General features: G+C 37.5%; 1 protein-coding gene and 1 pseudogene across 2 annotated transcripts in view; both read left to right on the forward strand.

Moving 5' to 3' along the window:
- LOC116870546 overlaps positions 1-20372 on the forward strand; it is a 66836-nt pseudogene extending 46464 nt beyond the window's left edge.
- A 4-nt stretch (positions 20373-20376) lies between these two features.
- PKIB (cAMP-dependent protein kinase inhibitor beta) overlaps positions 20377-26137 on the forward strand; it is a 41181-nt gene continuing 35420 nt past the window's right edge. For both annotated transcript variants that reach the window (XM_032862430.1, XM_032862431.1), the window contains exon 1: positions 20377-20381. The gene's annotated coding sequence lies outside the window, so the exon portion shown is untranslated. The remainder of the gene's footprint in view (positions 20382-26137) is intronic.

Raw genomic sequence — 26137 nt, forward strand, 5'->3', positions numbered from 1 at the left:
ACCTCCCCTTCCAATTTCCCTCAACTCCCTTCTCCTCTCCATCTCCCCTTGTCCTCCAAGTTATTTGTTATGCTCCACAAATAAGTGAAACCATATGATAATTGACTCTCTCTGCTTGACTTATTTCACTCAGCATAATCTCTTCCAGTCCCGTCCATGTTGCTACAAAAATTGGGTATTCGTCCTTTCTGATGGAGGCATAATACTCCATAGTGTATATGGACCACATCTTTCTTATCCATTCGTCCATTGAAGGGCATCTTGGTTCTTTCCACAGTTTGGTGACCGTGGTCATTGCTGCTATAAACATTGGGATAGAGATGGTCCTTCTTTTCACTACATCTGTATCTTTGGGGTAAACACCCAGTAGTGCGATTGCAGGGTCATAGGGAAGCTCTATTTTTAATTTCTTGAGGAATCTCCACACTGTTCTCCAAAGTGGCTACACCAACTTGCATTCCCACCAACAGTGTAAGAGGGTTCCCCTTTCTCCACATCCTCTCCAACACACGTTGTTTCCTGTCTTGCTAATTTTGGCCATTCTAATTGGTGTAAGGTGGTATCTCAATGTGGTTTTAATTTGAATCTCCCTGATGGCTAGTGATGATGAACATTTTTTCATGTGTCTGATAGCCATTTGTATGTCTTCATTGGAGAAGTGTCTGTTCATGTCTTCTGCCCACTTTTTGATATGATTATCTGTTTTGTGTGTGTTGAGTTTGAGGAGTTCTTTATAGATCCTGGATATCAACCTTTTGTCTGTACTGTCATTTGCAAATATCTTCTCCCATTCTGTGGGTTGCCTCTTTGTTTTGTTGACTGTTTCCTTTGCTGTGCAGAAGGTTTTGATCTTGATGAAGTCCCAAAAGTTCATTTTCGCTTTTGTTTCCTTTGCCTTTGGAGACATATCTTGAAAGAAGTTGCTGTGGCTGATATTGAAGAGGTTACTGCCTATGTTCTCCTCTAGGATTCTGATGGATTCCTGTCTCACACTGAGGTCTTTTATCCATTTTGAGTTTATCTTTGTGTATGGTGTGAGAGAATGGTCGAGTTTCATTCTTCTACATATAGCTGTCCAGTTTCCCCAGCACCATTCATTGAAGAGATAAAGATTTTTATTTTTATTTCAGAAAACTGTGATAATTCATTAATTATATAATATATAATTGGTTAATTATATATTATATAATTAATTATTTATATTATTAATTATTTATACATATGTATAATTATTTTTAGACGGGGCAAGGAAGGGAGAGGCATGGGGAGAGGGAGAGAATCTCAAGCAGACTCCGCGCTGAGCACAGAGTCAGACATGGGGCTCCATCTCACAACCCTGAGATCATGACCTGAGCTGAAATCACAAGTCAGACACTTAACTGACTGAGCCACCCAGATGCCCCTTAATGAGATATTATAATGAATGGATTTGGTCAGCTTTGAATTCGATAAAACATGAAAAATTCAGTATTATAAGCATAAGGCACTAAATTACTAAAGACAAATGGAAGAGTTTATATTCCACAAGCGAGTGGAGTGAAAACAAATCAGGTTACCATCAATGGATTTCTTGTCCAGGAATTACTCTGGGTCCACTGTGGAAAAGAATTCCAGAAATATGTTAGTACCGAGTCCCATCCAAACACACTAACCTAACCCTTCTGTGTTTATTGCTTTGATACATCTAAGTGTATCACAGTGGTGAAGCTCATAGAGAAGAGGCTGCTTTCAGGAGCAAAGTCGGGAATGGGTCAATTTTAGTTCACCAAAGTTCTAGGAAAGTTTTTGTCCCCAGAAGATGAGAAGTACCAATAATATTTGGTTAGTGTGTTTGAACTGGCCAAGACCTGAGGCTGAATCTTGACCACGGCACCAACCAGCTTGTGGTTTGGGCAACCTCTCCTAGCCTCAATTTTCTCATCAATGAAATGAGGATAATCATATCTATCTTCAGGATGTTAGGAGGACTGTGATAATAAGTCACATTAGTTACCTAGCATATTTCAGTTGCTTGGTAGAAGTTAATTTTATCATATGTTTATGCCCTAGCCAGAGTCCCACCAGAAACAGGCTTTGGAACAAAGTATGGATATACCATAACTATACTTTTCTTCTTTGGCTTATTACTTGAAAAAGCCATAATAAAAACAAGCCTAATAATTGGAAATAATTGAGGGGAAAACAGACTAACAGACTGTCTGCTTATCTGTAAGTTGAGAATTATAGTATCTGATTTATAAGAATATTATGAGGATTAGATGAATTAACATGTGTAAAGGCTTAAAACCATGTGTAACACACACAGGAAGGGCTCAACAATATTATTATTATTACAACATTGTTAATATTATTAGTACTATTATTGTTACTGTAGAGTAGGGGTGAAGGTCAGGCTCTGCGGTCAGGGAGAACTAGGTTTATATTCCTAAACTTGCTCAATGGGCCACCCTGGGGATTTACTTAGCCTTCTGAAATTAACCTCATCTATAAAACGGAGATGACAATAGTTTGTCTGCAGTTGGTCTGTTAGAGGATGGAAGTAATGAAATCAAATTTAGCCCAGTTCCTGGCATATTCAAAGCACTTTTTAATGTTAGATTTTATATTAACAATGATATTTGCTCATTTATTTACCACTCTTTGACAAATTTTTATGAAGCACCTACTTACCATCTGCCAGGGGCTCTCTTAAATATTGGGAACATAGTGTTGAATACAATAGAATCATAGCCTGATGTTACTAACATTTTATAATATTAAACAGTAAGCTCTATTTAATAGTTTTAATCAAAGCAATTTTTTCATGAGGGACAAAAACTAGACTTCAAAGAGAAGTCATATGGACTATTTAAATGAATCAAATGTCTTTATCTGCATATTATTTACACGGAAATAGATACTTCTAAATACTTTAAATTAATTTGTTTTCTTGACAAGTTTGAAGATCTTTACTTCTCATTAGAATTTTATTTACTCCATAAATGTACATAGCAAAATTAATGAGACTATATATATATACACATAAAATATACTTGAATGTAGTTTTAAATTTCAAGCCATAGAGTTATTAAATATTTTCAAAATTGTTGATATCAAGAATATTCAGCCCTTACCATGCTGTTTCCCTCAGAGATTATGCGAAATTTAATTATGGTTTTAAAAGACATTGTGAATCATGAATCTTTTGATAAACCAAACAAAGTGTGAAATCATTTGCAAGACTATTTGGCTGTCATATGATTTAACTATAGGTACTTGGCTTACTTTTTTTCCACACAAACACTGAGTAAGCTTTAACTCAGTAGAAGAGTATATTATTCTGTCATCCTTACTGTTCATGGCAAGAATTTCACGTATTTGAAAGAAGTCATATTCTTAACTAACATCTAAAATTCCAATTTCGTGAACTCTCTGTCTCAAACTTTTTTTGGGTGAGTTGTCTATGTACAGACTGGCATTGATTAAATGAAATAGCAAGAGGAAAATCTGTAAATGCAAAAGAAGTAATTTCAAAATCTATTAGCTGAGAGATTTCTGCTCAGACTATTTTTGGAGGACACGAGTAAGGAAAAAAGTAAGATACAAGAAACTTTTAAATAAGAAGGCAGAGAATGACAGTCATTTGAGTCATTTTCAAAATAGAAAACACTGCGCAAAAGAAAAAGAAAATGAGAAAAACATTTATCCTGCGCAACATATTAAAATATTCTGAAAGAACATGAAAATTAATTATGTACTTCAGTTTGCCTTTACAAATGAGCTAGAAATGTCAAATTTCTGGATGAACGAGAAAGCTAAACGCTGAATCATTTTGCAGGTGTTTTCTGAACACAGTAGAACCCAGAGGATTCTGACACGTGTAAGATAAGCCCCACAAAACATGGCAGGTTTATCATACTCGTAAGCACATTGTTGTTGACAACATGGTCAGGAGCAAAAAAGCCCATCTTGTGTTATGGGCTGAAAGACAGTCTAATGTGGTAAAAAGAACAATGGGGAGGCACTCAGAAGACCTGATCTAATTCTGCCTCTGCTCCATGCTTTGGCAACTTTTTCAGGAACTATGGCATAGAGGGCCTCTGTTCTGAAATTAGAGAATTGAGATTAGAGAGTTAAATATATTCTTCTCTAAGGCTCCTTCCCACTCTAGCATTCTGTAGCTTTGTGATTGGTTGTTCTCTTAGAATCTAAACCATAGACGTAGTCACATCCTCCTTGCATAAAGTTCATGGCAAAGAGAACTTGCTATATGTTTAGAACAGTAATCACTGGAAAGCATGAAAGGCTTGAATATCTTGAAATTAAATAACTACATGGTTACTTATGCCAAAAAATTCTGGTTCCATCAAGCACAAATTTTTTTTATTTATGTATTTTTGTATTTATTTATTTATTGATCAAAATAAGATAAGGCAACCCCCTCGCCATACTATTTTATGGTCAAAAGGATGATTGTATCTATGATTAAGCGACCAAAGAGAACATGCTTTTGTATGGAAATGTGTGACTTCTTCAGGAAAACAGTTTTGGACATGAGCTGTAAAAAGAGGAGAAAATCTCAGTGATTTGTGCATTCCTGCAATCACTTATCTAAAACACTTACCCCTTTAATAAACTTTTCTTTATATGAACATTTAGACTTATAGATTGAATATTCATATTAGATATTTCTTACTATTTCAGAAAAACAATCAAAAGATAGAGAACATATACAAGGTATATTAAATGTAACAAAAGGGCATCCTAATTCTACATTCTCTTTTTCAAAAAAAAGAAACAAGTTCAAGTTGAGATCTGTTTTTCCAAAATTCTTTAAGAATAAATGACTGTATGGATAAACTTGGGTGGCACACTGCACACAAATCCTCCCTCATATTAGTATTTGCACTGAACATTAACATCCTCTGAGGATGTTTTGCAGTAAATTTAATGTTGTTTTACGTTGTTGTTGTTGTTGCTGTTGTTGTTGCTGTGTATTAGAGATGGAGGGAGAGAGGTGGGGGAGGGGCAAAGGGAAAGGGAGAGAAAGAATCTTAAGTTCTTAAGCAGGCTCCAGGCTCAGTGTGGAACTGGATGTGGGGCTAGATCTCAGGATCCTGAGATCATGACCTGAGAAATCAAGAGTTGGACACTTAACTAACTGAGCCATGCACATGCCCCAGTTAGTTTATTTAACCTAAAAAAAAAAAAACTTCTTTGACATTAAATTCATATACCATAAAAGTGATCCATTTGAAATATACAGTTCAATGGCTTCTAGTATATTCATGCCCCATCACCACAAACAGCTTTAGATCATTTTAATCACCACAAAGAGAAACTCTAAAGCTGTTAATGTGACTCCCCAGGTCTTCCCAAACCATTCCCTCCGCACCAGCCCTAGGAAACCACAAATCTACTTTGTTTCTATAAATAAGCATATTTTGGGCATTTTATATAAATGGAAACATACATGCGTTTTGTTTCATTCAGCATAATGTTTTCAAGTTTCATCCATATTATTTCATGTATCAGTACTTCGTTCCTTTTTTATTGCTGAATAATATTCAATGGTGAAGACAGACTACATTTTGTTTATGCACTCATCAACTGATATTTGTGTTGTTCCCACTTTTTGGTTATTATGAATGACATTGCTGTGAAGGAATGTTAAAATGTTATGCCTGTATACATTTTCAGATGAGTATATGCTTTTTTTTTCTCTTGGGTGTATACCTGGGAGTAGAATGCCTGGGTCATATAGTAACTATTTAACAATTTGAGGGATTGGCAAACTATTTCTCAATGAGGCTGCACCACTTCACATTCTAACCAGCATTGGATGAGGCTTTCAGTTTCTCCATATCCTTGCCAATACTTGTCGTTGTCCACAGTCATCCTGCTATAAAGTGATATACTTCATTGTGGTTTTAATTTGCATTTTTCTATTGAATAATGATATTATACATCTTTCCATGTGCCTTTTGGCTATTTGCATATCTACTTTGGAGAAACATCTATTAATGCCTGTTGCCCATTTTCTAAATTGGGTTATTTATCTTTTATTATTTAATTGTAATAGTTCTTATATATTCTAGGTATAGGTTGCTAATCAGATATATGATTGGCAAATAGTTTCTTCGGTGGATAACCTTTTTACTTTTTGAGGGTATACTTTAATGGGCGAAAGTTTTTAATTTTAGCGAAGTTCAATTTATCTATTTTTTTTTTCTTTTGCCACTTGCACTTTTGGTGTTATATCTGTGACACTCTTGCCTACCCCAAGTTCATGAAGATTTACTTATTTTTCTTCTAAAAGCTTTACAGTTTTAGCTCTCACATTTAGGTCTATGATCCATTTTTAATTAATTCTTGTGTGTGGTGGGAAATGGATCCAACTTAATTCTTTTGCACCTGGATATCCAGTTGTACTGGCATTGTTGAAAAGATTATTCTCACCCCCATTCAATTGTCTTGACACTTTTGTGGAAAATCAAGTGATCATAAATGTGTTCTTTTGTTTTTTTCTAGACTCTCAATTCTGTTCCATTGATCTACATGTCTATCTTTATGTCAGCATCACACGGTCTTGGTTACAGAGCTTTGTGTTAGGGTTTGAAATCAAGATCTGTGAGTCTTCCAACTTTGTTCTTTCTCAAGATTGTTTTGGCTGTTTCACATTTTCTACTTTCCAGCTGAATTTCAGAATCAGTTTGTCAATTTCTGCCAAAAAAAAAAAAAAAGCAAGCTGGGATTTAGTGTTGCTTATATTTGAATCTGTAGGTCAGTTTGGGGAGGGGGGGGGAGTATTGCCATGTTAGCCATCTTAAGTCTTCAGATCCAAAATCTATCTATAAACTCTATGTTCCTTTCTTGGATGGACCCAACTTAAGGTGGAGAAAAACCTCTAGTGATATTCTCCTTAGCACTGTTTTTGGGTGAGCTTTGTTTAATACTAGAAGACATTTTTTTCCCCATTTTTGTTGATGGCACAATATTGGAAGAAATGATACTTATTTCTGACCAGACTGGTGAACTGAAATCAACAATATTAAAGTTGTCAGCCTAAAAAGTGAATAACTATATTTACATTCAAAAACATAACTCAACAACATGTCAGAAGAGGTTTTAAAAATAACAAGTTATAGGTAGTTGATATTTATTTTAGTTTGATAAGAAAAGAGTTAGGGCATGATAAATGGTTTTTTAGATATCTGAAATTCTACCTGTGGAAGATGAAACAAAATGAAGCAGAAGAATAGGATAACATTGTAAGGGTATAGATTTAGTACAGTGAGCTTGCTTTATACATTATAGAAGACAATTTTGATATATTTATTAGTTTAAAGTATTATGTAAAAAAGATCATCTTAATAATATTTGATATTCAGGGTATGTAATGACTATCAAAAGCTGTGAGAGCCTCAGTGATTAAAAAGATAGTGTCATATCCAGTATCTTCCATTTACCAAGCAGGAGAAAATGATTAGAATATTTTAGAGAAACTCTTATCAACAAGATTTGCAAATGATTTTCTCTTTCTGTCCAATTGCATGTAGTCCAAGTAAGGCTACGGCACTCTAGGTATTTTTTAAAGTCGACCCATTTTGTAGCTGACTTTATTTCTTTCTGGATTAAAAATAGATGACAGAGGTATGGAGGCACACTCTTCCATGACTGAAGTGACAACTTAAGTTAACATGGAGATTAGTAATAATAATAATAATAATAATAACCAAATGCTTTCTTTATAAAGTTGGTAGGATTATTAGTCTCATTTACTAATGAGTGAATTGAAGTTTAGAGAGGATATGTAACTTGCCCAAAGACATAGAGCTCATTAGCAGTGGGGCTGGCATAACTCAAGGGTGTCTGAATTTAGCTGCCATGTTTTTCTACCTTCCAAGAGAAAAACTTAAGCAAGAATTATGAAGATTTAATTTAATGGCTCAATTCCTTGAGCATATTTCTGTCTCCCTATCCTCATTGTGCCATTTCTTCTGCAGTTCCTTTGCTTTGAAAAACTTCATGGAAGTAGGTACTCTAGTGATTCTAATACATCTGTTCATTTTTTTGAGTGTGTTGAAACTTTTAGGCATGAATAAATGTGGTGACAGCTTGACATCTGTTAATACTGACAGGTCATGAGATAACACCAGGAAGCACTAGAAACATAAGGTGTTATGGGGTATTTGGCTCCTCTCAAGCTATTTTTATATATTTTAAAGTCTAAGATCTTTTAGTTGTGTCCTGATTTTGTTTATCCTCAGAATTATCTATACAGTTAAGGATGCTTTAACTTGAGAAAAGTCTCTAATCTGAGTAAACGTGGCCTGTGAGAGAAGTCTATGTAGTCACTTGTCACTTTAGTCTATGGTTCCCTGGGTCAACGCTGTTTATACCCGTGCCCTCCAGGAGCTGCTGAAGATTTCTTTGTCCCCAGATCGATACCCCAGAAGGGCTGCCATAGCAAAGTACCACAAACTGAAGGGCTTACAAAGAATAGAAATTTATTTTTCACAGTCTGGAAGCCAAAAGTCTGAAACCAAACTGTTGGCAAGGCTATGCTCCCTCCAAAAAGCCTCTAGGGAATGATCATTCCTTGTCTCTTCCAGCTTCTGGTAGGACTCGGTACTCCTTGGCTTGTAAACGCATTACTCCAATTTCTGCCTCCATCTTGCCATGAGGTTTCTCTCTATAGCTGCCTCTTCACATTGTCTTTGCTCTTTTTATAAGGATGCACAGTCATATTGGATTAAGGGCCTACCTTAATTCGATATAACCTCATCTCAACTCGGTTATATCTACAGAGATTCTATTTCTTTTTTGTTTTAAAGATTTATTTATTTGACAGAGGGAGCGAGATCACAAGTAGGCAGAGCAGCAGGCAGGGAGAGGAGGGGAAGCAGGCTCCCCGCTGAGCAGAGAGCCCGATGTGGAGCTCCATCCCAGGACCCTGAGATCATGACCTGAGCTTTAAGGCAGAGGCTTAACCCACTGAGCCACCCAGGTGCCCCTAGAGATCCTATTTCCAAATAGGATCGCATTCATATGTACTGGGGTTAGGACTTCAAAGTGTCTTTTTAAGAGACACAGTTCAACCTATGACGCCAAATCTGGTATTTGTGACACTTGCTGGTGTCTCACCTACCAAGGCCAATCCCCCAGAGAAGCCCAGAAGTGGGGGGTGGGGAGGGCTCATTAGACTAAAAATAGGTTTGTCTCTTAGCAGTTGGAATGATTGCTCTTTCACCAGCTCCTTCACAGAACGGTCGTATTTTAATGATGATGTGAATTTTCTCATATTTGAAGGGTCCCCAAGCTGATGTTATTTCAACTAGTGCAGTGTGATGTGACAACAGTAGTGCTGCAATGCAACGCAAATATCAACAACCTCGAAATCAATAGACGGGGCAGATGCTGTGACTCAACTAGCTGTGACAATCAGTAAGTGATTGATGTGAGTAGCACAGCTTTCGGTGGCAGCTGCTTCACTGAGAATTGGTTTTAGTGAATCACCACCGCAGCTGCCATTTTTCTCTGAGCCAGATAAATCCTGACGTGAATAAGCTGCTGTTATTGGAGATGTAAATACAGCCAGTAATAAATGTCACTGGCCTCAGTCTGAGACATGTAGTCATTCGCAAATTCAAGGAAGTGGGGATGATTTTGACGTTAAATATATTTTTGTGGAGTTTTGGCTCTTTATTTTTGATCCTGTCACCCTGCATTGAATTTAATGTCTTAACGTGAAGCTTATCTACATCAGTTCAAGTGAAGCATATGTAAATCAGTTAATTCTTCTAAAAGCCAAATATATTTAATATGAGGAATTGAGTGGGCCTAGTAAACAACATTGGGGAAAAAAATAAATCCTTATAAAAAGTATTAAGATTTTCCTTTGTTCTAAATTTGTCCTTCAATGACAACAGTGTCTTCAGTTCAGCTGTGAGTGTGGGACTACAGTGTGAGTGGTAGTTGTGACGTGCAGTCTACACAGCCTAACGCAGTGGCCTGCTCCGAATAGCTCTCCAGTTCTAGACAGACCAAAAATTAGAAAAGCGAAGTTTTTTTTTTAGTTGACCCATATACCTGGATTAAAGAAAACTCTTTAAAATGACAATGACAACAAGCAACAACAATGTCAAAAAGAAACAAGACTAGGCTGCATCCCTTAGTAAGGATAGATAGGAAATCGGAGATGAGCATTACGGCTTACGTATCTTTACTGACGAACTGAGTATGAAGTCTTTACTTGGTTGCTTTGCTTTTTAGAGACTGTTTTTATAGTTGGTGCTTACGAGTAACTCTTAAAGACCCTTCAAGAATGGATTTATCTCAAAATGCTATTTCAGGTTTTTTCTTTTCTTAATATTATTCTAAAATCTGAGACTGACATTCTATATCTTATTCAGTTGGAAACATCTCTAAATCTGCAGCACGTTAGTTAGCAAAGATAAATGCCTTTTGAATAATGTTCCTCTGTAGAATTTTCTTTTATGTGTGTTTTTCCTAGACTATAGGAAAGAGAAATAGCTATGACTGAGAATATCAGGACAAATAGATGCAAGGAGATCTTTCGCCCAAGAACTAACGGAATCAAATCACATAGGAATTCACACAGATTTGAAAGGAAATGGAGGTCAGGAAGAGAAAAAAAGAGTTGGCTGTAACGTCAGTTTTGTTAGTGAAAAAAAAAAATTAGAGTGCATTTGAAATTTTCTCAGACCTTTTCTGGTCCTATGTTGGTAATTGGTTATTTATTTAAAAATTTTTAAAAAACATTTGTTTATTTGAGAGAGAGCGAGCAAGGGAGCATGTGCACAGGTGGGGAGGGTCAGAGGGATAGAGTCTTCAAGCAGACTCCCTGCTGAGCGCCGACCACTAGCCAAGGCTTGATCCCAAGACCCATAAGATCATTCCCTGACCTGAAACCAAGATTCAGATGCCTGACAGCCACCCAGGTGCCCTGGTAATGGGTTATTTAGAAGCAATTTGGCTTTAGATGCAGCTGAGTTTGTATTCCCTTTCCCCCACAATAAAGAAATGGCCTATGATCTTGTGCTAGTCACTTAGCCTTCTAAAGTAGTTTCTCCTTGGGTACAAGGAGACTATCATTTATTAAGCACTTACTACGTGTTAAGCATTATACTGAGTACTTTTCAGACATTGTCTCACTTAACATTCATAACATATTCTGTGAGGCAGAAGTTTTCTTTCCACATTATAAATACAGAAAGTTGGGCCAAAGTTATCCAAGTTATAGCTATTAAGTTCTAGAGACCATCTGGCTTCAAAGCCCATGTGTGTAGCATTATACTGTCTTTAGTATTAGACTCTTTCCCAGCTTTAGCCTTCTCTGGCCAAACCTTCTGGACTGTCTGACTTCCTTTGCCTAATGTTCCTGCCTTTGACACCATCTCTTAACATGGCTCAGGAAGGGTTATGTTGCAGAAGCCCTTAAAGCTCCCACAGGCTATCTGAGCAAATATGGAAAATGAAGTCCGAAGGCTTTACTGTTTTGTCACAAGTCAGTGTGTCCATTTCATAAAAGCATCTTGTCTTACCCAAAAGAGCACTAAATAGTAACAGTAACAATAACAACAACAATAATAAATGTATTTATAGAGAATAATATATTGTAATATTTTTATATTTAATATATGTCATTTAAAACTGAGAATCTATTTATTGTGCTCCTCTTCCATTTCACACCCGTTACTCTAAAAGTCCGTGAAATCACTTTCTGATAGATATGGGAGGATGGAAACACTTTTTTTTTTAATATTGGTTAATTTGTCTTTATTTTTTTAATTTAAATTCAATTCATTAACATACGGTGTATTATTAGTTTCAGAGGTAGAGTTCAGTGATCCATCAGTCTTATATAATACCCAGTTCTCATTACATCATGTGCCCTCCTTCATGTCCATCACCTAGTGTTGTCCTGAACTATCCTCAAGGATATTGTTGTGCTTCTAAAAAAACAGAGCTGGCTCCTTTGAGCAGGTCATTGATCTCATCAAGGTGAGGATGGAGCATCTGGTATTAAAACACAATGCCAATACAGTGTCCTACAAAAACACTTTGAAAACATAATGTGGCATATTTTCCATGTATTTACTTTTTGGGGCTCCTGTGGGTTGAATGAATCAAGTTCCACTGCTGTTCATGAGACAGTATGTCTCAGTGTCAGGCAGACTGGGTTCCCATCTTGACACTGCTTGGTGCTGGTTCCATTATAACCACAGGCTCTGTCAGGTATCCAGTAGCATTAATATCTACTTTTGAAGTCTTTTGTAAGGATTCAGTGTGAGAATGTCCAGTGTGAGACATCTGGAAAATCATGAATACTCAACACTTGTAGCTCCCATGTTGGTATATTCATGTTCCTATATAACATGGTTTTCGTTGGCTTTCTTTGTGAACATAAACACCAGATCTAAATATGCTAGTGTGAATGTAAGAGTGTTGGGTTAGTACTCAGAATTTTAACTCTTTTTTTTATTAACACCGAAATTACTGTATTAACTGTGATGCCAGACAGTGTTCTCTTTAGTCCCAGATATACCTATTAAAATGTTGTAAATCATTTAGAGCACATCTGAGGCTTATGAGATGATTTCCTGGTGTTTGAGGGTTGTGATATAAGTAAGAAAGTAGTATAGGCTAAGAAGTTTAATATTGTTGGAAAATTTTAAAATATAGGGTGCCTGGGTGTCTCAGTTGCTTAAGTGACTGGCTTTGGCTCAGGTCATGATCCTGGAGTCCCAGAATCGAGTCCCACATCAGGGGGCTCCCTTCTCTGCAGGGAGTCTGCTTCTCCTTCTGACCCTCCCCCTGATGATCTCTCTCATTCTCTCTCAGATAAATAAATATAATGTTAAAAAAATTTAAAATATAACTTCCTTTATTGAGGCTTGGCAAGCAAACATTAAAAAACAGTAAGTAGTTTATAATAAATGTGTAACTGGCGCTTTAGCAATGTGGTTTTCTGATGACACATGATAAAGAGGTAGAGAAAGGGGCTTTCCTGAGTGATCAGAGTGGCTTTCAGTTTATATGTTCAATGCCAGGAATTTTAGAACCACACAAGCCACACCTGAGGAGATGGGCAGGACAGATGGGAGTGAAGCATGACAGTTTTGCATGTTGTATGCTAAGTACCATGAAACACAATCCTCCTTCCTGCCCCCCGCCCCTGATACACGTATACCTTCTTCCCTTATATCAGCTCAAGATTAGAGAAAAGCTCTTTTTTTGCCACAAGCTAACTTGATGGTGTACGGTAACTTTTGTTCAGGTATTCTGCAACCATTTATAAAGGAGAGGTTATTTTAGGGCAAGCCTTTCTACCCTGATTTACTTAAAAGAATAAATAGTAATGTCTGGTCATTATTTAAAAAAAAAGGGGGGGTGGAATCCCACAATTTGAGCCAGTATTAAGAACTTTAAAAAAGATTATGAAACGCAAGTATAATGCTAGAAACAATAAGGACAACCCCCCCACACACACACACAGTTTAAAGACCATGGATAATGCAGTCACTATGTGAAGAGGAAAAGATTACTAACAGATTTCTCTTCAAAGGAAAGGAGGGGAATATCAATTCCTCATACAAAGTGAATTAGTATGATTGGTTTCAATAAAAATATAATGGTAAAGAATCCTGAAATTTTGATGTTCTTGGGTAACTACAATGTACATTCTGCAGCCTAAAGCTACGGAGAAAATAATCTTAAGAAAAAGCTAATATAGTTATCGTCATCAGTCTGAAGTGGATAGTGGTGGCCAGTGGAATGGAGAACAGAAATCTTTGGTGTGATGGTTCCCTAAAAAATATCCTCTGGTGGTAGAGGCCAGGTGGGGAGGATGAGCTATCTAAGAGCATGGCATACAATGCTGCCTGAATATTCTGGAATGCTGGTGATCTTCCAGTAATAGGAATGCATCTGGTGAGTGAAACAGATTCCCAGACTCTTACATTGTCACAGTTGACTTGCCCATTGCCAACCTTGTATAAACTTCAAAGCATAAATTTAGATCCACTGTGACTTAAATTTAGATCCAGAGTGAAATTGAGATCTACTGCGTCTTTGAATGTAACTTAGTAAAAGTTGGGGAGGCTTTTGTTTTATTTTGTCATTTCCAGATATTAGCCTTGTAGGAAGGATGAGAACAGTAACAAAACACTTCTGCTTCCACTTCCCTCTACTCCTCTCCTCTTGTTCCTTCCTCTACCGTGAGAATAAGGAAAAGAAAACATGGTGTAAGTATCTGTTGCTTGTTCTTTTCTGTCTTGGCCTTCTGGATTTAACTGGAAACTAAGGCATGATTGAGGCTTGGCTTGTTCAGAACCCTCATTAGTGCTTTTTTATTTCAAGAAATGTTTGCTTTACATGGGGGGTGAAGGGGGTAGGAGAAGAGTAAATGAAACAAGATGGGATTGGGAGGGAGACAAACCATAAGTGACTCTTGATCTCACAAAACAAACTGAGGGTTGATGGGGGGCGGGGGATTGGGAGAGGGGGGGTGGGGTTATGGACATTGGGGAGGGTATGTGCTAGGGTGAGTGCTGTGAAGTGTGTAAACCTGGCGATTCACAGACCTGTACCCCTGGGGATAAAAATATATTATATGTTTATAAAAAATAAAATTAAAAAAAAACAATGAAAAAAAAAAGAGATGTTTGCTTTAATTTTTCATGAGAACTTTAAACAGATTGAAGAACTATAAGCTGTATCAAATCCCTTTTAAATTTGTTTGTCTTCTTGGATTAAGGTTAATTCTGTTCTTTAGATTTCAAATCACTACCCTTCTCTTATTAAGATAAGAATAAACATTTTTATTTATTTATTTAGCCTTTGCTGATTACTGATTCTTCTTCCTGCCTTCTGGGAGAACACCTGTTAAGTTTTTGACACACTGATCTCTCTGACCTGACATTCTATCAATTCTCATTTTTTCAACTATATTCTATACAAAATTGCTGAAGTTTCCATTTTAAATTTTCTCCTCTTGCCTGAGTCTGTAGTTCCATGACTTATTGTTCATGTCCCCTGGGCTCTACTGGGACCATTTAAATGTCACCAGCTCTCCTCCTCATCAGTTATTTTATTAGTGGTTCCACTCTCCTAGTTCCCCAAACATAAAACCTTGAATTGTTCCAGCTCACGGCTTTCCTTCATTCACTAGAGCTATCACCATGTTCTATGGAGTTTTCCATTTTGAAGTGTTTTTTAGATTCATCTGTATCAGATAAGAGATGTTTGCCAGTTGTCACAAAGAGCCAAAATAGCTGGATTAACCACGATGCAAATGTAGTTTTGTACTGTGGACAGCTCAGGTCAATGGTACAGGGGTGGAATAGTGGCATAGCCCTGCTAAGAATGCAGGCTCCTTTCATCCTTTGTCATCCCCAAAGTCTTGATTGTCCTTGTCTGCTTGATGGGTGATGGCTCAGCACAACAGGCACAGACCAGTGTTCAACAAGGGGACAAGAGGAGGCAGAGGCCACATTCTCCTTTCTTTTAGGAAATAACCTAAAAATGAAATACATTACTTCTGCTCATAACCCATCTTCAAATGGCAAAATCCAGGGCCTTATTTAGCAGCGTGGGAGGCCTGGTTATATGGTCTTTAGCTACATGCCCAGCTAAACTTCCTATTTCTACAGAAGACAAGGAGAAGAACTTTGGGAACCAACTAACAGCAGCTGCTACACCTTCCTTACTACAATTTTATTGTCTTTACCCTTTGGTATGCCTTTATTGCCCTTTGCTAGAAGACTTTGCGAGAAGACTTCTGGCTGAATTTACTGATGGCTCATTATCAAGCCACCCAGTCTTTCTTTTAAAGAGCCACTCCCCCCCTCCCCCCGCCCCTTGTTTAACCTCCTGTTCTTAACCTTCAAAGCTCTTTATTATCTGGTCATAGTCTACCTGTTTCAATCTTTTTTTCAAAGTTCACTCATCCATTGATTCATTTATATATTTAGTAAATATGTGTTGAGTGCCTGCTCTGTGTCAGACATGGAGTCATTTATTTTCCTAAACTAGGGCTGTGGATGGAAACATCTTCATGAATGCACGTACTTGCTAATGTCACGATGATTCATTTCTTTGAAGCTTGTTTTCACCAGTGTCATGCTTGAGAGGTTAAGTACATTTTAAGAACAGCCTTTTGAAACTAGGTCTTGCAGTTGAAGTAGTTAATTTGCTTTTAGGAATCAGATGATGTTCACTTGACCCATTTCAACTTTCAGGTTTTTATGCATTTTAGAACTACGATTTGCTTTTAAAAACAAAATGAAAATAGAAGAATGTTTATTGAAGCAACTATAACTAGATTTAGTAGCTCACTGAAATTGTAAAATTGCTCAAATGCAAGCATGAACTAAGGATTACTTCATGTGTTACTGTTGTCCAGCTGCTTCTTTGTTCCCAAACACCTTAACCTTGTCCTAGGTCCTTCAGACTGAGGTGTGATGGTTATATCACAGAACACACCTGGTTTGGACTTTGTCCTCCAGATTACATTTGCTTCTTTTTCTAGGTAATGTAGAGACAGATATTTATTTAATACGAGTAATCTGACGTTATATTTATATTTAGTTCTTTATTCTTTCAGAGAAGATACTGGAGCAGGTCCAGGTCCAGGCAAGGTATGTGAAGCTGAATTGCACAAATACAGGTCAAATCTTTATTTAAATGTTTGATTTTTTTTATCATAGAGTTTTTATTTATTATTATATATATATTCTTATATTTTATTTTTTTGTCAGAGAGAGTATAAGCAGGGGGAGCAGCAGGCAGAGGGAGAACCAGGCTCCCCTCTGAGCAAGGAGCCTGATCTGGGACTCAATCCCAGGAACCCGGGATCATGACCTGAGCCGAACACAGCCTCTTAACCGACTGAGCCACCCAGGCATCCCTCATCATAGAGTTTTCAAACTAATTTTGAATTTTTTGAAAAATGCCTTAAATATTACTTACCTTGATTTCTGAGGATTCAGGGACCTCCTAAAATCTTGTGTTTGAGATGCTCCAGATCCTCCTTCTTTATGTAAATTAATTGTATGTCGACATGGCTGGCTGCTTGAGTCATTAAAACTTGCAAGTTAGGAAATATGTATTTCAAAGAGAAAATACTCATTATTTTACCAAACACTAGGAGCAAAAATTATCTTAAATGCTATCAGATCATCATAGTTTAAGTATTTACATTTACAACTGAGATCAGATCAGGATGCACAGGGAAGCCTCTCCATGAAAAAAGGCTGGGGCATTAAATGGGAAGATGAACAAGTGCCCAGTCTGAGTAATTTTAGCTGCTTTTTTACATTCTGTCTTGAAATGGCTGCTCTCGTTCCATCTCCAGCCTGGTAGCCTCATCTCTAATGGCAGTGTGGTTATGTCATTTTCAGACTACATCTTTTGGAGGAGGAGAGGAGGAAGAGGAGAGAGTGGGTAGAGCCTGGGAGCTGCTTTAACCAGAGCAGTTCTGTGTGTATCTGTCTTACATATGGGCCATCTGCTAAAGAGTTCATTTGGGAAAAAAAAAAATAGTTTGAAAACCACTGGACTAGATGATTCACAATTCTGAATGTACGTAGTTCTGATATGATGGATTTCTGCTGACCTGCCCACACCTTGATCTGCTCCTCTTGTCAAGCCTGCAACAAACACCCTTTGGTGAGACTGCTGGCTCCTCGCCTTGAGTATCTCCTAGCCTTTGTATGTAACACTATGTTTTCTTTAGATTTAATAGCAGTTCTAAGAGAGATAGTAGAGAGAATTAGACCTTGTGCAGTAACAATGTCTTACAGATTCTGCATCTTATACTGAAGTTCAGGAAGAACATAGTAGAATAGCCAGTTATATTATTTTTATTTCACTTTAAGTTTCTGTCAATGTATCTAGTATATGTAATAATTTATAATATAACATATAACTTACATTATTAGTAGAGTGATACTTATAATTTATAAAAATAAATATTCATAAATAGGAGATGTGTTACTCAAACAATTTTGTTGTTGTTATTAAGGGCATGCCACTGTTCTTGAAATCTTTTCAGAAATTACTGCTCTTTTGTTAGTAAAATTGTTGATAGTTGATAACTTAGGACAAGTAAAGACTCTCCCAGTCTCTTAATCTTTAATTTTGATCTGTGCGAGTTATCAAAAATATGTATGGAATATTATTTTCAAAGTCCGTCCTATAACTATACTTGGATATAACATAAACTTGCAAAGAGGTAGAGAGGGAAAATTAACTATGTCAACATACTATTTCTTTTTTTGTTTCTTGGTTCTATTACAATGGGCAGGAATAGTGGAAATTCATAAGATGAAAACACAAATATGGTAAAGGTATACAAAAGGGATTTTTTAAAACATGCATTTGAAAGACACAAATAACAATGTTTAGTTTTATCAAACTTACTTTAAATTGAGTTCCTGTTTGCAGTTTCTACTAGATCTTTGCCAAGAGCTGTATGCAGATGTTTGAGAAAATTAGAACTACAAAAGTATGTTTTTGTAATCTTGTTTTTAGGGGTGAATATTTATATTACAGTACATAAATTTTGAAGCTTATACATTTTTATTTTATTGCTACTTCCCCCATGATCATGTTTTCATTTATTTTTCTCTTCCTCTTCTCAGTTCCTTATATTTGGCCTGAACAAATTAGATTCAACTGAAGGGAAATAGTCCCAGATACAGAGTGAGAGGAACAGTGCAAACCATATGGGAAGCTGGGTACAGGAACAAGTTAAAAGATATCCATTTTGGATTTTAAAATTCTTTCACAGTGATAAAGTATGCATCCAGGCAGCTCCGAGTCTGAAAAATACCTCATGCACCTTGACATTCAACAGATATTTATTTTATTCCTCCTACCATGTACAAAATGTTGTGCAAGAAGAATGAGTCACAGCCGATGTCCTCAAAAGGCTTTAAAAATTGTGTGAGGTGGAGATGGGAAGCAATAATCAGAAATTTGTAAGTTCAGTAATAGAGATACATCAGAGTGTTTCAGAGCACAGGGGAAGGAGCATGACTAGCCCAAAGGGCATAGAAGTCTTCTGGGATAGGGGTGCCCAAGTTAACCCTGAATGGGAGAATGTATGCTAGCCAGGGGATAGAGAGGGAATCGTGGGCAAAGGACCTCAGTCACAAGGCCAATATAAATAAGGCAAAGAGGTGCCATTAATTGGGTATGACCTCAGAGCTTTAGGACTAATGCAGGTTGGGCATGGGTGAAAATGAAGGAGAGGTGGATTGGGGCCAGCTCCTGGAGGGCACCATGCATTCTGCAAAAGGGCTTGGACTTGATCCTGTAGGTGATGGGAAGGCTGTGAAGGATTAATTAGAGAATGACCATGAGCACATTTACTTTGAAATAATTCCATCTGACATCTGAGTAAAGAATGGATTTGTAGGAAGCAAGAATGCATAAGAGAAGAGTCATTTAGGATGTCATTGCAAGAGTCCGAGAAGAGTAAATGGCTCTTATTATTTTTCATCCTTCTTGTGTCAGGTGCTCAACCCTGGGATACAGGGCCCATTTTGTGAACAGAAATTATACGTACATTGTTTATCTTTGTTTCTAGGAGCAAGATTGTTGGATTCCTTTCACATGGTTCCCATTTGGGTAGTAGAATATTGGTACAATGCCTCAGGGCACTTAAGAAAGATTTAAAAAATTTTCTACAGTCCTATTCCAAAAGTATAATAACTTTCTACAGTTTCCCAAAGGTGTAACCATGCCAAATATTTTCTTACATTTTTCTCTGCCTATAAGTATTTGTTGTAATGGACAGTCACTTTTAGATGATGACCTTCTCAACTTGACATTAATCCCTAACAGCACTGATGCAGTAATTATCCACTGCATTTCGTAGCTGGCAATTCTAGGTACTAACACCTGTTATTTGAGATGAAGGCCTTTTGACTTTTAACAGAAAATTTTATTGTAGAATTGGAGGTGTTGCTTTTCTTAAGAAAGTCAAGTCATGGTGTTTACCAGTTGTAACTCTATAAAAACAAAATGATTAGAATTTGTTGATGTAAGGGCACCTGCATTAATGTAGGGACTCAGTTGTTTAAGCGTCTGCTGTCAGCTCAGGTCATGATCCCAGGCTCCTGGGATGGAGCCCCACTTCGGGCTCCCTGCTTGGTGGGGAGTCTGCTTCTCTCTCTGTTCCTCCCCGATCATGTTCACTCTCTCTCTCTCAAATAAATAAAATCTTTTAAAAAAATAAATAAAATTTGTTAATATAACTGAATTTGTTCCTTTTTGGTACTTAATAGTTTCTTTTTAATTAATTTACAGGAAAGAAAGTTTATCAGAGTTTCTTCCTAAACCTCTTAGAGATAACAGCATATCAGAGACTTGTAAGTATCCTTTTCTTCTTTATTTAGAGAACTAGATATTGATTTTGTGGAAGAATTGGCTCCTTCAAGAATACTCTTGACAGGATACGGCTAAACAATCTGAGTTGGCATGCAAAATTTGAGTGAGAGTAAAACACACAGAAAATCACCTCTCAAAACCCAAAACAAAGAAACCAAAACTGCTGTTAGAAAACCATCAAATCTATCTATAGCTTGTGAACGTTTGACTTATTTTTTGGCAATTTCTCTTTCTTGATGTCATTGTCATTACTTTTTTCCCCTTTGTGAAAATATCTGTGTGTCTGCATATTTTAGGAAGTCTGTAACATCAATGAGAAGGAAGAGGAAAAGGGTAGGGTGTGAACACAGGAAAGGGAAGAATTTGTATTCTGTAAAAAGTTACATGGCTTTGGGGGACCTGGGTGGCTCAGTCCTTAAGTGGCTGCCTTTGGTTCAGGTCACGATCCCAGAGTCCTGGGATGGAGGCCCATATTGAGCTCCCTGCTCAGCGGGAAGCCTGCTTCTCCCTCTCCCGCTCCCCCTGCTTGTGTTCCCTCTCTCTCTGTCAAATAAATAAATAAAATTAAAAAGAAAAAAAGTTACATGGCTTTGGACAACTTTGTATTTTCCAGTCACACTTTCAGGGAATTTTGTACAAAATCAGACTAGGTCTCCTAATAGCTAAGGTTTAGTCACTTTCATCATATTTTTGAAGTGTCTGTTACTCTGCTAGATGCAAAACTGGCCAACTCAGGAACAGGGAACTGGGGACACCCTTCCTGCTTCAATTTAGCAAGAGGCCAAGACAAGCATATCTTTTCACAAGCAGTTATTTTATCAGATAAATTGAGAAGACTCAATGAGAAGAAGAAGAAAAATCTTTGTCTTAAAAGCATATCTGTAGCAACAACATTTAATATTTTGTTCCCTGAAGGACATTTGACATCTCATGTAGTCCTCTTCTAGCACTAAGACAAATAATCGTCATACTGAGTTGAGAGCAAGAGTCTAGGGCCCGTGGAGTAAACACAGACAATGAAGCAGTCAGTAGCTAAGGTCTGGAGCTGAGATGTTCTTCACTAGGTGGTAAGAGCTTAGCATACTTCTGGGCTTCTCAACTGTAAGTATTTGTGTTGACTAGAGTTGATGACTACCTTAGATCATTTTATGATTCTAGGACATCCCTGAAACTTTGTTGCTTTGTAGTTAATAGTCATTTTATCTTGGGTAATCTATGCTTATTATACTGACTTTAACATGTGCGTAGTAGCTAATAAAACCAACCAGCAGGAACAGAGACATATTTCTAGCTTGCCTCATCAGATAAGATCTTGACAAATTGTTTAATTAGAAGGTGTACTGAAATCTTAATTACACATGCTGTCACAATATAGGTGGTTTCCTAGCTAGGTGACATTAATTTTTAGTTCCAATGCAACCATATTTGAATCTTGTGTGTTTGAGCGAGTTACCTGAATTCTCTAACGCTTCAATTTATCAGTAAAATGAAACTAAAAATGCTTATTTTCTAGGCTTGCATGGGGGATTAAGTAAAATGATGAAATATAATATAAATAATAATACTGAAATAAACTACTACAATCATAATTTCCTATCTTTATTATATTGTTTCATAGACTTTGAGGTTTTGTCCACATAATGATTTCATTTGTCCTAGTATATAAACTATTTATAAAATCACTGAAAGAATTGTGAGAATGGAGATTTCTGGCCACATTCCCAGATATTTTTAACAAGTATCTCAGATAATGCACATGAAATTGACCTACAGGCCACCCTTTGAGAAACACAAATTTTCTCTTAAAAATAAGCCTCAGAGTAGTTGATTTATCAAATCACAAGTGAACTTTGTGCAAAATATATATTCTTAGGGCTCCATCTTGGAGATTCCAATTTGGCAGATCCTGAGCAAAGCCTTGCAACTTGTTTTCAACAACTTGCCATGCCGATTTTTATATTTGCAAACCACTGCTCTACAGCCTCACCATATTCTAACTTTTGATTGATAAAGCTTATAGCTGTGCTTACCATATGTAGATGAGGGGATATCATTATGTGTCAACGCTTCAACTAGTCCGGTTCAAGTTCCAGGAGTAAAGGGAAGAGCGTGGATGTCTGCATTTGCGTACATGAACAAGGCTGACAGTCTTCTTTACCTTGGTTATGTAGCTGCTTTAAGTAAATCAAGTCAAGCCCATAAATTGTGGAACTCCGGAATGAGAAAGAACTGTTAGAGACCACCTACTTTGAACCTGTGTTTCACGGGAAGAGGACAGTGGGGCTCCGAGGTCTGCCGAAGGCCAGAGGACAAGACCAAACTGACACTTGGATTTCTGTTCCCAGCTCGGTCCCATTTCCATTGCAGTTGGTTGACTTTGATTCTGTCATTTCAATGATGTGCAACCTGTGAAACCAGCTACTCTTGTGCTGGCTGTGGGCTTCCCGGCAGGCATAGAAAGTGCTGTGTGAGTCAGCTTTCCTACTTAACTGTTCAGCTGTCTGAAAGTGACAGCTTCTTCCTTTCTATTTCTAGTTCTCTCTCTCGAATAACAAAGAAGCAGGAAGGCCACTGAAAGACTGAAGGTACTCCCCAGGAGAGGCAGCCTGTTCCAGCAGTGGCACCATCTTCTCAGTTGCCTTCCTGATTCTTTATCTTAGCCAGAGTCATCTGCTTTTTCTCTCTTTATCTCTAGATGGCAGAGCCATCATTGCTTTTGTCTGTCATTTTACTCTTACATCATTTTCTCTTAGCACTCTTTACATCATTTTACTTGCCCTCATTTGGACACCATTTAGCTCTGGCGTGCCATTAAGTTCAACAAATATTAAATACTACTGTGTTCCAAGGACAGTCTTGGGTACCTGAAATGCAAAATGAAGCTAGCATGGTCCTGGTTTCAGAAGAGTTTTCAGTGTCATGGGGGAGAGAATCAATACAACACATCTGCAGGAGTGTTTGAGAGTGTTACAGTAGTCAAGGATACCATGTCAAGAGAGTCAAAGAAATATTGGGAAAGGAAGTGACATCAGTCTTTTTTGAGTGAAAAAATCATAACCCATAAGATAAATGTGCAACCACCTGAAGAGAATGTTTCTAAGGCTTAATGAAGAGAGCTAATGCCATCAGAGATGAATAAGGTGGGTGTTGGCATGATGGTGAGAAAGGGACACTGCAACGTGTAGCAGGAGACCTGGGTCTTCTGCTCACACTACCAATCCCAACCTATGTGACTTGCGTCAATCCAGTAAGACTTCTCTGGCCCCACTTGAGTGCTCATTGGCCCCACTTGAGTGCTCACTGAATTCATTCAAATAGTGAAATTCAAGTTATAGGCTGTCCTACATTTTTGAGATACAGTCAGGTGGAAGAAAAGTGCCTCCCAGATGAAGTGCTATCTGAGCCAAAGCCTCAGTTTTGAGCTTACCTCAATACCTCAATTTTAAGGTATTGAATGAGTGAAGAAAAGCTTTGGAAGGAGAATGCTCCAGCCAGGAGGAACTGCGTCCATCCACTGGCCTGAGTCTGGAGGTGAAGGGAGTATTTCTGAGAGCTACAAGTCCTGAGTAGGGAGCAGTTTCTTTCAGCTACTGGACCAGAGGGGAGGAGAACCAAAAGGCAAGGCTGATATATAAGCAGAATGTAGATCATGCAGGGTGTTGTTAGTCGTGCTAATGAACTTGGTTACTTTTTCTTGGCTTAAGGGCAATGGTCGAAGATTAAGATAGTAAGATTTGCATGGCTAGCATAAAGAGTGGAAGAGGAAAAGAAAACTGAGGCAGGATGAAGGGGATACTCCAGTCTGAAGATGTTGGTGACCTTAACTAGGTTAGGAAAAGTGGGCAGAGAAGTGGTCCATCAACTAAATAGCTATTTGAGAAAAGAGTTTATATGACTTGATGGTCATAGAGGTGAGGGAAAAGGATGCCTGCTGGGCTTCTGACCTGTGCAACTGGGTAAATTTTAGTGCTGTTCATGGAGAAAGAAGCCCAGGGGGAGGAACCGGCTTCAAAAGGAATTTGGGAATCTCTAACATGAGGGGATGAAACCAGCCGATCTGTCCTGGGGCTCCTCATACTAACTGGCCTTCCACATGCTGAGAATATCACACACGTTGTCACACTTAGTCTTCTCAGCTGTGGGAGGTAGTATTCTTTGCTCAAAAGATGTGAAAGCTGAGGCTCAGAGAGTTTAATGCCTTGTATAAGGTCCCTTAGCTAATAAGTAGCGGAGCCAAAAGTTCAGACCAAGCTAAACCAGGTGCATTTCATTCTAAAGCACGCGCACCTTCTATTTCATTGCTCCCTTATCCCTTTGAGCCTGATATGTATAATTCTGTGAAAATAGGTCACTTGTAGAACACAAATAACTTTAGATTTTATGTATTGTTAAATTGAAGGCATAAACTCTACCTTCTAACCGGTCATTATCTCTCACCTGGAATACTGCAGTTGTCTCCAAACTCAGCTCTTGAATCCACTCTTCTTTTCAATCTGCGCCAAAGTGATCTTTTTAAAGTTCAGTTTTGATCTTCGTGCTATTGCTTAAAAAATGTCAATGACTTTCCATTGCTTTTAGGATAGAACAAAACCTTAACATGCCCCAGTGATGTGTAGCCCCTGTTAACTGTCCCACTTCATCTTGTGCCATTTTCTACCTTCTTCTCTGTACTTAGGCCATACTGGCCTTCCCTCAGCTTCTGAAGTGTGCTATGCTCTTCTCCTCTGCATGAAATACTTGTCTTCTGTCTCTGTATCAACCAGCTAATGCCTTTTCTTCATATCTCAGCTAATCTTGTCAACGAATCAGATTCTGATACACTCAACAAAACAATTTTTTTCACCTAAGACCGCAATTTGTACTTATACATGCATTGTGTTCATTTTTTTCCTCACCCATTAGATTCCATAAAAGTAGTTCTATAACTGTTTTTCCAGGCATATAATTGGCACTCAATAGATATTTTCTAAGCAAATTAATAAATTTACAAAAGAATGAATGCATTTCTAGATTAGTTAATTTATATTTGATTATTTATTTGGTATATTATATTTTCTTTATTCCCATAAAATAACTAATTTCAGTTATATATAACACTGTTTGTGTTTTTCTTAAGATTTTATTTATTTATTTGACAGAGAGACAGAGATCACAAGTAGACAGAGAGGCAGGCAGAGAGAGAGGGAGAAGCAGGCTCCCTGCTGAGCAGAGAGCCCGATGTGGGGCTCAATCCCAGGACCCTGAGATCATGACCTGAGCCGAAGGCAGAGGCTTAACCCGCTGAGCCACTCAGGCACCCAACATTGTTTTTTAATATCTTGTTGATACAGTATTTCCCCTGGTATTATATTATAATTGTTTTTCCCTTTCTGAAGTCAATTTTCTTTTGCACGATAGATGAAGCTAATTCCAACAGCATAGTGGTAATTACTGAATTGACATTTTTTGGATTAAACCAATTAAACCAAAGCAATTAAGACTTGGAAATGGCAACTATAAAAGAACAATATGTCATCATTCAGTGTACCAATGAAGAATGGAAATGTGTTATAATTAGTTTGTAAATGTCACATCTTTATTGGACTTGCCAATTAAATGAGACTTTTCCATCCCAGCCTTGCTGAAAATAATTTGGAATTTTCAGGAGTGATATTTTATTTTTTTCACTCAAAAATGATTCTCTGCCATGTGACGATCATACTCTAACAAATAAGGCTTGGATTAGACCTAGTGAAGA

Source organism: Lontra canadensis, unplaced genomic scaffold, assembly GCF_010015895.1.
Source record: "Lontra canadensis isolate GAN:19392208 unplaced genomic scaffold, GSC_riverotter_1.0 scaffold23, whole genome shotgun sequence".
Taxonomy (NCBI): domain Eukaryota; kingdom Metazoa; phylum Chordata; class Mammalia; order Carnivora; family Mustelidae; genus Lontra; species Lontra canadensis.